The 14,848-nt window shown below is 44.3% G+C and overlaps 1 protein-coding gene across 2 annotated transcripts in view; it reads right to left on the bottom strand.

Annotated features, from left to right (window-relative positions):
* Positions 1 to 14,848, bottom strand: part of LOC126297827 (uncharacterized) — a 70,276-nt gene that overhangs the window by 32,402 nt on the left and 23,026 nt on the right. The gene's annotated exons all lie outside the window — the stretch shown is intronic.

The following is a 14,848-nucleotide window of genomic DNA, read 5'->3' as shown; positions in this document are numbered from 1 at the left end:
ATTTAAGCAATCGGCTCAGCTCCGGTAGCAATTTGAGTAATGTAAATCAAATACTCACTATGCCTCCAAAGAGAAAAGAATGGGTATTAAAGCTGGACCATGCACTGCCTATTCCATAGGTCCTCCTCAGCTTACCTCATGTTCTTCAAAGTTAACTATTATCTGTGATTACACAGCAATATTAAGCTGTTTCTGGTTCAAATGGCTCTAAGCACTATGGGATTTAACATCTGAGCTCATCAGTCCAGTCTCCTAGACTTAGAACTACTTAAACCTAACTAACCTAAGGACATCACACACATCCATGCCCGAAGCAGGATTTCAACCTGCGACCATAGCCGCAGCGCAGTTCCAGACTGAAGTGTCTAGAACCGCTCAGCCACAGCGGCCGGCTAGCTGTTTCTGGAGCTCCATTATATTGAAATCAGAGGTTGTGATATACAGCACAAAATACAGTGGACAGTATGTGTGTAAAGTGTGGCATGGAGAAAATGAAAGTAAGCTGCTCCAGATAAGCACATAGTGTCTGCAACTTCAGAAATTTGAACAAATGCAGACAGTTATTTCATAACACCGAAAAGTTACATGTCTTGTGCTCACAGTACAGTATAAGTGTAGACCAGATGTGGCTTGATTTCAAAGAAACAGTATCAGCAGAAATTAAGAGATTTATACCAAATGAATTAACAAACAATGGAGCTGATCATCCTTGATACACAAAATGAGTCAGAACACTGTTGCAGGAACAATGAAACAAACATGCCAAATTCAAACAGATGCAAAATCCCCACCATTGGCTATCTTTTACAGAAGCTCAAAATTTAGTGTGGACTTCAATGTGAGATGCTTATAATAGTTTCCACAATGAAACTTTGTCTCAAAACCTGGCAGAAAATCCAAAGAGATTCTGGTTGTATGGTTGGTTGGTTTAACAGAGGGGGAAAGGGACCAAACTATGAGGTCATCGGTCCCATATTCCTAATAAAACAATGCCACAAGTGTGAGAATAAAATAGACGAGACATATAACACAAAACGGAAAGAAAGGAAAGATCACAACAAAAATGGAAAGGCAACAAACACTAAAAGGAACGAAAGAGGAGAAGAGAGCAACAGAGATGCAAGAAACAGTTAGAAGAGAGTAAAACAAGGAAGCAGTTTACAGTGGCTGACCGACTACGAAAATAAAAAGGAAGAGCCGGCCACCCTAACACATTAAAACCTTCACCCTAAAAGCACTAGCGTGGAGGATACACAGGGACAAAGGAAAGGCACTAAAACTCAGATCAAATGATAAAATCCACCCTCACGGATGAAACATAAAACCAAATCAGGCGACGAGGCATTGTCTGCTAAAATCAATGATAATGAGTCTGGCAACTGAACATGAAGTCACAGGGTAGCCAGAGAAGGACATAGCAGAAGAAGATGAGCCACTGTCAACAGGGCACCGCACCAATACTGAGGTGGGTCTTCACGGCGCAGGAGGTAGTCGTGGGTCGCCGATGCATGGCCAATGCAGAGAAACACAGAGTCCCTGCGAGACACCCTCATTGAGGACTTTCACACATTTGTGGTCCCCTTAATGGCTCACAGTTTGTTGTGCATACTGAGATTTTGCCATTCCGTCTCCTAAAGCTGAAAAACCTTGCGGCGTAATAACAAACTCAGCCCAGTTGCGGGGATGCCCATCTCCAGAAGTGGTTTCCGTGTAGCCTGTTTGGCCAGCATGTCAGCAAGTTCATTTCCGCGGATTCCGACACGACCAGGGGTCCAGACGAACACCACTGAACGACTGGACCGTTCCAGAGCATAGATGGACTCCTGAATGGACACTACCAAAGGATGACGAGGGTAGCTCTGGTCGATAGTTTTTGGGCTGCTCAATGAGTCAGTACATAAAAGAAAAAACTCCCCAGGGCATGAATGGAGATACTGAAGTGCACGAGAAATGGCCACCAGCTCTGCAGTGAATACAGAGCAGCCATCAGGTAAGGAATGCTGTTCAATATGGCCACTGTGAACATAGGCAAAGCCAGTGCAACCATCAAAGATCGAGCCGCCGGTGTAAACCACTTCAGAGCCCCAGAACACACCAAGAATCGAGAAGAAATGACAGCGGGGAGCTGCAGGATTAATGGAGTTGTTAGAGCCACGTGCAAGGTCCTGACAAAGCTGCGGCCGAGGCGTACACCATGGAGGCGTACGTGAACAGACCGCAAGTAGAGGTGGTAAAGGGAAGGACTAGTTCAGAGAGAAGGGACCGTACGCGAACTGCAATCGTTAGCCCCAACCTGGGCCACTGATGCGCGAGATGGACTGCTGTGGGTGGAAAAGGAGACGGTAATTCAGATGCTCAGGGGTACTACGAATGTGTGCTGTGTAACTGGAAAGCAGTTACGCACATCTGATCTACAATGGAAGGACCCCAGCCTCCACCAGTATGCTGGACACCGCACTTATTCTAAAAGGTCCTGTCACTAGTTGAACCCCGCAGTGGTGCACAGCATCGAGTAAATACAAAGCTGAAAGCACTGTCAAATCATAAACCAAACTCCAATAGTCAATTCAGGATTGGAGAAGGACTCTGTAGAGCCGCAGCATCGTAGAGCGATCTGCACCCCAATTGGTGTTGCTTAGGCAACATAGGGCACTGAGGTGCTGCCAGCACTTCTGCTTAAGCTGACGAAGATGAGGGAGCCAAGTCAATCGAGCATCAAAAACCAGTCCTAGAATCGATATATCTCCACTACAGTGCGTGGATCGTCATTAAGGTAAAGTGCTGGTTCTGGATGAACAGTACGACACCGACAGAAGTGCATGACACATGACTGTGCGGCTAAAAACTGGAAGCTGTGGGCTAGAGCCCATGACTGCGCCTTGTGGATGGCTCCCTGTAGACTCCGCTCAGCAAACCCCAAGATTGGAGCGCAGTACAAACTGCAGAAGTCGTCTGCAAAGAGAGAAGGTGAGATGGAGGGCCCGACAGCTGCTGCTAGACTGTTAATGGCCACTAAAAATTGAGAGACACTCAATACAGAGCCCTGCCGGACTCCATTCTCCTGGATACGGATGGAACTATAGGAAGCACCAATTTGCACATGGAAAGTATGGAGCAACAGGAAGTTTGGGATAAAAATTGGGAAAGGGCCCCGGAGACCTCACTGATACAATGTGGCAAGGATATGATGTCACCCGGTCGAGTTGTATGCTTTACGTAAGTCAAGAAAGACAGCAACCAGGTGTTGTCATCTGGAAAAGGCTGTTCGGATGGCAGATTCTATGGACACGAGATTATCAGTGGTAGAGTGACCCTGGCGGAAGTCGCCCCGACATGGAGCCAGCAGGCCACATGACTCCTGGACCCTACCCAACCACCAACATATACTTTCCAGTAGCTTACAAAGAATGTCGGTGAGGCTGATAGCTTTCCACATCAAGCGGGTTTTTACCGGGTTTGAGCACCAGAATGGTGGTGCTCTCCTGCCATTGCTATGGAAAGACGCCATCGCATGAGATCCGGTTGAAGATGACGACGAGATGTCGCTTGGAGTCAGATGAGAGATGTTTAATCATCTGGCTGTGGATCCGATCAGGCCCAGGAGCTGTGTCGGGGCAATGTGCAAAGGCACTGAGGAGCTCCCACTCTGTAAATGGGGCGTTATAGGATTCACTGTGGTGTGTAGTGAATGAGAGGACATTCCCTTCCAGCCGCCGTTTGACTGTGCGTAAGGATGGGGGGTAATTCTCCGACGCAGAGGCTCGAGCAAAGTGTTCGGCAATCGCGTTTGCGTCTGTAGATAACATGTCATTTATCGTAACACCGGGGACACCTGTTGGGGCCTGGTACCCAAAAACACGTTTGATATTTGCCCAGACTTGGGAAGGTGACATATGGCACCCAATGATCGAGATGTATCTGTCCCAACACTCCTGCTTCCATCGTTTGATAAGTTGGCGAATGCTGGCACAGAGCTGTTTAAAGGCTATGAGGTGCTCCAGGGAAGAGTGCAACTTATGCCACTGTAGAGCTCGCCAACGCTCCTTAATTGCTTCAGCGACTTCCAGCGACACCCTAAAGAGCGAGGGATCGGATTTTCTGCAGCAGAAACAATTGTCATAGTCATCTGCTCAACCATCACATCGACTTTACCGTATGGGGGAGATTCATCGGTGACAGCTGAAGTGAAAGTTCCCTAGTCTGCCTTGTTTAAAGCCCATATGGGCAGGCCTCCATGGGCCTGAAGCTGGGAAGTGACAGGAAGATGAGAACGTGGTCACTACCATACAGATCATTATGTGCTCTCCAGTGGATAGATGGTTAAAGTCCTGGGCTACAAATTGATAAATCACTGGCCGAGTAACTACCCTGAGTCACACTGAAATGTGTGGCGGGCCCAGTATTAAGGAGGCAGAGGTCAAACTGAGACAGTAAAGTTTCGACATCTCTGCCTCGGCCAGTAAGCATGGTGCCACCCTGCAAGGCGTTATGGGCATTAAAATCTCACAAAAGTAGGAAAGGTTTAGGGAGTTTATCAATCAGTGCAGCTAATACATTCATGGGTACTGTACCATCTGGAGGAAGATATAAATTGCAAACAGTTATTTCCTGCGTAATTGTCATTCTGACAGCCACAGCTTCAAGAGGGGTTTGAAAGGGCACATGTTCACTTAGGACTGAGTTTAGGACATAAACGCCAACTCCACCTGACACTCAATTATACTTGCTACAGTTACTGTAATATCCCTTATAGCTGCAGAGGGTAGGGGTCCGCATTGTCGGGAACCAGGTTTCCTAGAGGGCAATGCAGATAGCAGGTGTAAAGCCAACAGCTGCCGTAGCTCAGCCAGGCAGTCGAAAAAACCGCCGCAATTCCACTGGAGGATGACACTATGAGACTGGGAAAGCATGAAACCTTCAATGAGGCAGTTTACGCCTCAGAGTCGCCTGCTGCCACTGACCTATTGCCTCAGCAGCCTATATCCATTGTGTCTGAGGGTCTGGCAAGATCTAGGTCCACAGCAGACGCCAAAGTCTCCACCCCATCCTCAGACGCAGAGCTCGTAGGTAGCAGTGGTGTGGGTGCCACCGCAATTTCCTTTGTCTTAGGTGTTTTCTTTTTGGATTTCTCTCGCTGCTCCTTGGGTTTCCCTGGCTGAGAGGACTTCTTTGGTTCAGTCTCCGGGACGGAGGATGAGTGTGAAACCTTATGACCAGCTGCTTTTGGGCTCTTCAGCCACTGGCAGGCGTCGTCTTTCCCACTAGCAGAAACCTGGGAAGGGAGTGACCCAAAGGACCACTTTCTAGTGAGAGGAGCTGAAGAAGACTTACACTTCTCCGGCTTAGAAGTGGTGATGGACATCCCTAATGGTTGGGGGTGACGGGCGTTGCTCTCAAAGCAGGTGGTGCGGGAGCAACAGGGAGGGAAACGCCCCCCACCATCAAGGGGGCAGGTGTAGTCTTCCGTCTCTGAGAGATGACTTGGGTTGGCGGAGCTGATGGTGCCAGAACTGTTGTTGCGGCGGCGTAAGACGATGTCATACGCATAGGATACAGGTGTTCAAAATTTGCTCTTAGCCTCAGTGTAGGTCAGTCGGTCCTGGGTCTTGTACTCCATGATTTTCCTTTCTTTCTGGATACTTCTGCAGTCCGGCGAGCAAGGCAAATGGTGCTCTCCGCTCTGCAGTCCGGCGAGCAAGGCGAATGGTGCTCTCCGCAGTTGACACAGATGGGAGGCGGGGCACATGGAGTATTGGGCGTCCGCTATCTCGACATGTGACGCTGGAAATATAGCAGGAAGACATATGGCCAAACTTCCAGCACTTTTAAGCATCACAGCGGTAGACAATCACCTTGACCTTCTCGGGCAATGTATCACCCTCAAAGGCCAAGATGAAGGCACCGGTGACAACCTGATTATCCCTCGGACCCCGGTGGACACACCGGACGAAATGTACACCTCGCCGCTCTAAATTGGCGCGCAGCTCATCATCGAACTGCAAAAGAAGGTCCCTGTGAAATATGATACCCTGGACCATATTTAAGCTCTTATGGGGTGTGATGGTTACAGAAACATCCCCCAGCTTGTCACAAGTGAGTAACTTCCATGACTGGGCAGAGGATGCTGTTTTGATCAAGACTGACCCAGATCTCATTTTAGACAAGCCCTCCACCTACCCGAACTTGTCCTGTAAATGCTCAACGAAAAACTGAGGCTTCATCATCATGAAAGATTCTCCATCAGCTCTCAAACATACAAGGTACCAGGGCAAATAAGGTCCACTGCCATCCTTAGCCTGACGTTCCTCCCATGGTGTGGCCTGGGAGGGGAATGATTTGGGGTCATACTTCTGTGCGTTGAATTGAGCTATTGAGCACTTAGAGACTGCTGGTGTTTCATCACCAGCAAGAGATAATGGACTATGCTTAACTGTGTGTCATCTGCCCTGATGCCACCCATCTCGACCAGGGGCCCTTCCCACGGGTGCCTCCCAGATGCAGCAAAGGCCACCGGCAGGAGGGCCGTTGCTGAGAGTCCCGGTGCCCCAGAGGGATGGGCATCTACCCCTTAAATACATGGGGAGTTAACGGCACAGGCATCAGCAGAGCGATCCCTGTGTGGTCAGGAGGCTACAGCCAACAGGATACATGGCGGCCCCACCACAACGGACTGGCTACTGTGCTGGATATTAGGTGCAAAGAAATCCATGGTCATTGTTGACACAGAAAGCAACACTGTTTAGTGCACGGTGGAAAACGCACCCAGGAAGGTGTCCTCGCGCAAGATATGGAGAATGGGCGGGACTGCAATGCGACGACGAGAAAGTGGGCTAAAGATCTCAATGCATGATGGACAGGATGCACCATGTAAGGTGCCCTTTCCCAATTGGCTCACTCTTCACGAAAATTTGAAAGTATGGAGGTAAAACCCTACAGGGGACCATCACATAAAAGTCTAAACGTGTGAAACTCCATTTAGTCACATCTTAGGACCAGCAGTAATACCTTGGGCCTATTCTAAGCCCCAGACCGGCAGGCAGAGGAGAGGGAGGGAGGGGGGACACATCTGGTCGTATGTTAGTGGCAAGACACAATCAATGCCTTCTCTGCACAACAGCAATGGAGATACTATCACAGGCAGGGCTGCCAAAGCAGAGCTCCTAAGCACAGCCTTCCAAAATACCTTCACAACAGAAGACAAAGTAAATATTCCAGAATTAGAATCAAGAACAGCTGCCAACATGAGTAACATATAAGTAAATATCCTCAGAGTAATGAAACAACTTAAGTCACTTAATAAAAGCAAGTCTTCTGGTCCAGACTGTATAACAATTAGGTTCCTTTCAGAGTATGCTGATACAATAGCTCCATACTTAACAATCATATACAACCATTCACTCGACAAAAGATCCATAGACAAAGGCTGGAAAGTGGCACAGGTCACACCAATATTAAAGAAAGGTGGTGGTGGTGGTGGTGGTGGTGGTGGTGGTGGTGGTAATCCACTAAATTACAGGCCCATATTATTAACATCAATATGCAGCAGGATTTTTGAACATATATTGTGTTCAATTGTTATGAATTACCTCGAAAAAAATGGTCTATTGACACACAGTCAACTCGGATTTAGAAAACATCGTTCTTGTGAAATACAACTAACTCTTTGTTTGCAAGCAGTGTTGAGTGCTATTGGCAAGGGATTTCAGATAGATTCTGTATTTCTGGATTTCCGGAAAGCTTTTGACACTGTACCACACAAGGGGCTTGTAGTGAAATTGTGTGCTTATGGAATATTGTTTCAGTTATGTGACTGGATTCACGATTTCCTGTCAGAGAGGTCACCGTTTGTAATAAATGATGGAAAGTCACTGAGTAAAAAAGACGTGATTTCTGGCGTTCATCATGGTAGTTTTATAGACCTTTTGCTGTTCCTTATCTATAAACGATTTTCAAGACAATCTGAGCAACCGTCTTAGGTTGTTTGCAGATGATGCTGTCGTTTATAAATTAATAAAGTCATCAGAAGATCAACACGAACTGCAAAACGATTTAGAAAAGATATCTGTATGGTGTGAAAATTGGCAACTGACCCTAAATAGGGAAAAGTGTGAGGTCATCCACATGAGAGTGCTAAAAGGGATCCATTAAACTTCGGTTACATGATAAATCAGTCAAACATAAATGCCATAAATTCAACTAAATACCTAGGAATTACAATTACGAACAACTTAAACTGGATGGAACACATAGAAGATGATGTTGGGAAGGCTAACCAAAGACTGCATTTTACTGGCAGGACACTTGAAAATGTAACATATCTACTAAGGAGACTGCCTACACTACACTTGTTCGTCCTCTTTTAGAATAATGCTGCCTGGTGTGGCATCCTTACCAGATAGGATTGACGGAGTACATTGGAAAAGTTCAAAGAAGGGCAGCACTTTTTGTATTATTGTGAAATAGGGGAGAGAGAGAGTCACTGAAATGATACAGGATTTGGGATGGACATCATTAAAACAAAGGTGTTTTTCGTTGCCACGGAATCTTTTCATGAAATTACAACCACCAACTTTCTCCTCCAAATGCAAAAATATTTTGTTGACACTGACTTACATAGGGAGAAATGATCACCATGAGAAAATAAGGGAAATCAGAGCTCGTACAGAAAGATATAGGTGTTCATTCTTTCTGCACGCTATATGAGATTGGAATAATGGAGAATTGTGAAGGTGGTTCGACGAACCCTCTGCCAAGCACTTAAATGTGATTTGCAGATTATCCCTGTAGAAGTAGATGTATGCATCCTGGTTGAAGCTGCATGGCAAACTATCTCGAGTCTAGCATCCTCACACTCCAATGTTCTCATATCACATCTGCCATTAACAACATGTTCGGGACAAAGCCTTTCCAGTTCTCAAAGGCACTATACGAGTTGAACATAGATTTTGTGGTATGGATGTCTCCCCTTAGGAAACAAGCACACAAATGTCTTCCACTGACCCTGCCTGTGCCCCTCCCCTCACCTTAATACAGTGACATCAGTGAAATGAAACATACATGCTTGTTTTGTCAAGAGAAATCTCACAATTTATTTGATTCACAGCAGCCAGTGTGGTGGTTGTTGTTATTGTTATTATTGTTATTATTATTATTATTATTATTATTATTTTGTATGGCCTACTGAGGATCACATAAAATAACTTATGTCTTCTTTCTTTTCTCCATTCTTCTTTCACGGCAGTTTTTCATTCTTTTCGTATGTTTTTCTCTTCTTTCTTCTGTCCATATTATGTCGGTCTTTTCTTTGTTTTCTCCTGGAAGCCCTTGAAACTTTTTACTTTTACTCTGAACTTTTCTCTTATTTCTTCCTCCATTATTCCCAATCTACACAGGTTTACTTTAACTTCTTTGACCCACATCATACATGTTTTCAAGTTTCTTTCAAAAAAGTTACAAAACCTTTTTGTTATTCTTTTTTCATCTAGCCTTTTTAGATGTCCACAGTATACAGCTCTTCTCTTCTTCATTGTGTCTAATATTTGTTCTATTCCTTCAAGAACTTCTTTACTACTTCTTAATTTCAATTTTCCATCATCATATTTTGGTCTCAAGGTTTTCCTGACTTTTTCTTTCCTATTTCGCTTAATTGTTTGGCTGTATTGAACAAAAGGCATTCTGAAGCATAAAAGCATTCTGATCTAATGAGAGTTTTAGTACCAGAGTTTTGCATTTGTTATTATTATTATTATTATTATTATTAAAGCACGACATGAGTAACGCAAGCCAAACCGTAAAATTAACGGTGAACAGATGATACGATAACTGTTATAATACCAACACCCATCAGAAAAGGCAGAGAATAATCTTTTCCCACACTAATACAGCAGCATTGTTACACACACACACACACACACACACACACACACACACACACACACACACACACACGTCTAAGGCTGCCGTGCCCAGACTTACTGGGAAAACTCTCAAAAAGGATAGAATTGATGAAGTGTGGAGGAAACAGGTGAAACTTGTGCGAGTAGGGTGGAACTGAACTAAAATTGAAGCTAGAACAAAGTCGGAGCAAAGAGAAAAACAAATAAAAAGACCATAATCACGGGATGCAGATCAGTGGGTGGATTTGTGTACATACATTGACACAAGCACAACTCACACACACATGACCAATGTCTCAGACTACTGCAGCTGGACTGGTCTGAGACAGTGGTCAAAAGAGTGTGTGTGTGTGTGTGTGTGTGTGTGTGTGTGTGTGTGTTTTCTGCCTCAGAAGAAGGAACTTTTGGCCCAAACCTTAAATGTATAGCAGTCTTTTTGTTGTGCCTGTTTGCAATTCAAAGTCTCCTCTATACGGTGAGTAGCAGCCTGCCTTTTCATAATAGAGTTGTTATTTTATATTGTATATAAAATGCAATCAGTTAAATTGTGGCATACTGATTATCTTGGCTTCATTCATTTCCACCATAGTTTGCAAGTATAAAGAGCCTGAAACAGTGCCACTGTGATCACTTCCTACTCACCAACTTGTTCTCTCTCACTGAAGCATGCATCGGTGTAAGGCAAGTTGTGACTTAGTACAGAAGTCCCGTAACGGATCTCCTTGTTGTAAAATAGCACTGACAGGGAAAAATGACCAATTGTGAGGATCAGAGAGCCTCTAACCAAGCTGTATTTTGTGAATCTGTGGATGTTGTAAGATGAATATTAAACGAGCAGTGTATACAACTCCAAGTGGGCTCCATTTCACGAAAAGTGATGTATGGAAAAAGTTTGATGAAGTAGCTTGCCCTTCAGATGAAAAACATTCATAGTTCATTCAATGCAAATGAAATGATTGTATTCTTGTTTATTACACTCCCAGCATGTGGAAGTTTTATGACCTCACATTATAAAAAAAGTGATTAATGTAAAGATAGATAAAAACATTATTCCAGTTATCTGAAGCAAATAACTGTAATTCAAAGTAAACTTAAGTCTGACCAATTACAATTCACTATTTCTGTATGTAAAATATTCACTGTTCAAAATTACTTAGGACTGACAGCTACCACGTAAGTAGTGTGGCAGAAGCCCAGACTTGTAGCCACAGAAAGCACACAAAGTTACTTAACCTTAATCCCCACCAACACAACACTTTCTGTTAGCACTGTGCTCAAGTTTCTGGCAGCCTGACGTCCTGTATGATCATTGTACCACATGATTTTGTTTGTTTCCATTTTACTTGTTGCAGGAATTGTTATCTGACTTGTTACCGTTATTTTTTATGTGCTACTGAACAATGTTGGAAGAACGTTAGTCGAAAGTTATGAGTTAAATGTTCCATGTTGTTCTCTTGGCCAGGTAATTGCTGTACAAGGTCAATCAAGAGAAATAGTTTGCTCATTATAAGCCTACTTTGAGATTGAAAAACTTTATGGTTGCTCACTGTGCACCTTTAACAAGGTAATCAATATAACTGCTAAGCTTTGAATATAAACAAAAACACTGTTGTGAATATTGGCAAGGAAATGTTTGAGAAAGAACAGGAAGCTGGTAAAACATCGAAGCTTGAAACTCCATGGAAAAAATGTTGTAGAGGTAAACAGATAATCAACATAAATTCATTTGCTGAGGGAGCGAATCACCGTCAGGTTTATAATTATTATTGTATAAAGGAACATCCAGCACTCGGCAAGTTACTGCCCGCACTTAAGGAGTTAGCTCTTTTCCAATGCAGTCACATATTGTTATTCACAGTTTTTCACAACCTAGGATTTCCCAATGGACATTTCTGTGGTCATTTGCTGTTGATGGAGAGAGGATTAGCTACACATCAACGCCTATTTTTAAGGCAGATCCTTGGCATAAATATCAAAGTGGTGTGACTTGATGAAATGTGGGTCAATTCTGGTCATGTTCTCAAGCAGGGCTGGGAAGACAACACAACTAAAGAAACAATGGAAATGTCTTCTGGCAAGGGGGGCCAACTTATTCTCCTTCATGCAGACACCTTGTAAGAGTTTCTCCCAAAATGTAGCCCATTTTTTAATTGCAAGAAGACAGGATGCTCCTACCCTCCTTACCATTCAGTTGTTATTGACAAGGCAAATACCATGGCAAACTGAGAGGAGGAATTGGCTTCAATATTATGTTGATGTAGGTGATAAAGTTACAGAGGTGGAGCTTAAGGGCCTAGTATTCACTACTCTTAATACACAAAATTGACGAGCTGGCAAAACAATGCAAGCATACAATTACACTACCACCTTACTGCTGGCATTTTAACACAAAGTTAATAAAGAATCAAATTAAAGGTTACATTGCCAGGAATAACCATAAATTTGTGAATTTTAAAACTTTTTCTATGTACTGATTGTTCCACGATACAAACTTATGGCAAACTGTCAGAACACTATGTGCCGAAATATTGTGGCAGCAAGTTGTAGACATCCAGCAGTTTGCCCAAAATTTCATGAAACAATAATAAATTTACTTTTTCAGTAGTTGCAGCTCTCACAAAAGAAACTGTTACGAAGGTCACCTGAGGGCAATACAAGAAAGCTATCAAACATATACAGATTACCATGGAAAGAGAATGACAAAATGAAGCTGTTTCAGAAAATTCAGTTGAGAAGATGATTATTTCAGTAAATAACAACAGTGACAGTGACACTGATACTTCAAGCATCTGTCCTAGCAAAGTATTACAGCTAAGTAGTAGTAGCAGTTTACTGGTACATTTCTTAAATTCCATGGGTTTTTTCCTTTTTATGAGGTTAATCCCACATTTCTGTAACTGTAAAGTGTTGAGTCAGGCAGTTTGTAGCACAACTGTCATTTCTTCTGAACAGCCAGCTACACAGCTCATTAAAGTGTGAGCTTCCATTGGCAACGCGTCAGCTTGGTAGCAATTAACATAATTAGGTATCTCTGTGTGCTTCTACAGTTTACATCTTAAATTAGTTGTGCTGTGAGAGGTAGGCTGCGTAATACTGTGTGCAGGCATAGGGCAAGCTCAGTGCAACCTGCAAACAACTAAAGGCACTTCTGGTTATCATTAACCACCTTCAGGTTGTAGCAGAGGCAGAGAATCTGGCATGTTGCATGGGACACCTCAGGTGTTGCTCCTTTTGCCCACCCGCTGTGCTGCCGAGGCATCTTCCAGTGCACCCAATGCTGTGGGGGTCCGCCCACAGTGGCATGCAGTGACATATTTGTGCCACTCAAGGAAGAAGGCCACTATGGAGGCTGGTCAGCTGGCCTTGCCCATTCACCTTGCGGGTGGACAGATAGCCACTCCTTCAGCAGGATCAAGAAAGCACGCATGAGTGGGGAAGAGGGGGTGGGGATTGCTAGTTACTGGGAGCTCCAACGTTAGTTGAGTTATGGAGCCTCTTAGGGAAATAGCATTTAGATATGGTAAGAAAGCCAATGAGCACTCTGTACATCTGCTTGGGAAAGGGGGGGGGGGCCTCATCCGAGATGTGGAGGCGGCCTTGCCTGTGGATATCAAGCATACAGGGTGAAGTCGTCCGCAAGTTGGGGCTCAAATCGGCACGAACGACACCTGTCGCCTAGGGCCTGAAGTCACCCTCATTTCATACAGATGGCTTGCACAAGTGGTGAAAGCCTAATGTGTGGGCTGCATGCAGAGCTTGCAGTGTACAGCATTTCTCCAACAGTTAACCAGGTTCCTTGGGTTTGGAGCCAAGTGGAGGGTCTCATCCAAAGGCCTCATCAACTATGTAATGGCTTTGGCTGCAGATTTCTGGACCTGAGTTATCAGGTGGAGAACTGTAGGACTCCCCCCTGATACATCAGGGGTGCACCGCACAAATGAAGCAGCTACTCGGGTAGCGGAGTACTTGTTGAGTGTATATGGTACTCTGATAAACACTCACCGCACCAATAGTGAAGTCAGACTGTCAAAATTTTATTAGTAAATTGTCTAAGTATTGACATCAACCCCCCCCCCCCCATGAACCATGGACCTTGCTGTTGGTGGGGAGGCTTGCGTGCTTCAGCGATACAGATAGCCGTACCATAGGTGCAACCACAACAGAGGGGTATCTGTTGAGAGGCCAAACAAACGTGTGGTTCCTGAAGAGGGGCAGCAGCCTTTCCAGTAGTTGCAGGGGCAACAGTCTGGATGATTGACTGATCTGGCCTTGTAACACTAACCAAATCGGCCTTGCTGTTGTGGTACTGTGAACGGCTGAAAGCAAGGGGAAACTACAGCCGTAATTTTTCCCAAGGGCATGCAGCTTTACTGTATAGTTAAATGATGATGGCGTCCTCTTGGGTAAAATATTTCGGAGGTAAAATAGTCCCCCATTCAAATCTCCGGGCTGGGAATACTCAAGAGGACATCGTCATCAGGAAAAAGAAAACTGGCGTTCTACGGATCGGAGTGTGGAATGTCAGATCCCTTAATCGGGCAGGTAGGTTAGAAAATTTAAAAAGGGAAATGGATAGGTTAAAGTTACATATAGTGGGAATTAGTGAAGTTTGGTGGCAGGAGGAACAAGACTTTTGGTAGGTGAATACAGGGTTATAAATACAAAATCAAAAATGGGCAATGCAGGAGTAAGTTTAATAATGAATTTAAAAACTAGGAATCTGGGTAAGCTACTACAAACAGCATAGTTAACGCATTCTTGTGGCCAAAATAGACACGAGGCCCATGCCTACTACAATGGTACAAGTTTATATGCCACCTATCTCTACAGATGATAAAGAAATTGATTAAATATATGATGAGATAAAAGAAATTCTCCAGATGGTGAAGGGTGAGGATAATTTAATAGTCATGGGTGACTGGAATTCGATAGTAGGAAAAGGGAGAGAAGGA

This window comes from Schistocerca gregaria, chromosome X (genome assembly GCF_023897955.1).
Source record: "Schistocerca gregaria isolate iqSchGreg1 chromosome X, iqSchGreg1.2, whole genome shotgun sequence".
Taxonomy (NCBI): domain Eukaryota; kingdom Metazoa; phylum Arthropoda; class Insecta; order Orthoptera; family Acrididae; genus Schistocerca; species Schistocerca gregaria.
Note: the sequence above shows the minus strand (reverse complement) of the source record. Positions and strands in the feature narration are given on the sequence as shown.